Raw genomic sequence first — 1,101 nt, 5'->3', positions numbered from 1 at the left:
GGGGTCGTGCTGCAGGCTCAGGGCCTGTGGGGACTGCCCAAGGGGCTAGGAGCGGCAGGCCCAGGAGGGAGCCCAGGACAGGACTCACTGGGTAGAGGGGTGATCTCAGTGTGTGTGGGCGGGCACTACAGAAGACCTCGTGGTTGACAGTGAGATGGGGGCTTCTGGCAGCTGAGGGCAGAGAGCTTGGCTGAGGGAGTGGTCAGCAGGGGAGGAGTCGAACAGGTCCTGGAGTTGGGGACATGGAGACAGGGCCCATGGCGCTGACCCGGCTGGGCCAGTGGGAGCACTCAGCCCATCCTGCCTGATCCTCAGCCCATCCTGCCTGATCCTCAGCCCCTACTCTGGGCATCAGAGGCCCTCCCCTCCAGCCAGCTGGCTGCTGGGTAGCAAGCTCCTCCTCCCTGCCCAGCCCCTCCCAGCAGGCGCCAGGCCCCCAGGGTGCAGGTGCAGGGTCCAGCCTGGGACAGGGTGCCTTCCATGGCCCTTCTCACGAATACCCCAGATTCAAGGCTCAACAGACCCTCCGCCTAGCACTAGGCCATTCCTTCCTCCAGGTGAGCCCTCCAGGTCCCGGAACCTCCGCGGGGCGTCGCTCCCCGCGGGGCACCCCGCCCCAAACCCAAGCCACCTGTCGTTCCCACAGCGCCCTGGGCCAGGATTTCCCAAAGCCAACCCCCAGCATGGCGACACCCCCACACCTGGGTCTGAGGTCCTCTCTCCCCTCAGTTCCGGGCGTGATTCGCACCCCGCCGCCCTATTCCTAGGGGCGAGGAGGGGCGCGCTCTCTAAAGAGGGCAGGTCCGAGGGAGGGCGAGAGGGGGGAGCACGGCACCAGAGAGACCTCTCCCCTCTGCCCGTCGCCTCTCCTGGACCGGGCGCCACCCCCCCGGCGGCTCACGGGCTCCTGGGGACCAGAAGTCCACCCCAGCCGGAAGCTGCGCTGCGGCCGGACCCGGCGAGCGGGTGGGAAAAGGCGCCCGCGCCCCCGCACCCCGGGGGTCGAGCCGCCGCTGCCCCGCTGCTGCGCGGCCTGCCCCGAGGGGCCCCGGAGTCCCTGACCACTACGTGCGAGGGTCGGCGCGCCCTGTGGCGACCGGC

The sequence above is a fragment of the Pteropus alecto genome, unplaced genomic scaffold (assembly GCF_000325575.1).
Source record: "Pteropus alecto unplaced genomic scaffold, ASM32557v1 scaffold43, whole genome shotgun sequence".
In the NCBI taxonomy this organism is placed as follows: domain Eukaryota; kingdom Metazoa; phylum Chordata; class Mammalia; order Chiroptera; family Pteropodidae; genus Pteropus; species Pteropus alecto.
The sequence above is the reverse complement of the archived record's forward strand: the minus strand, read 5'-3'. Positions refer to the sequence as shown.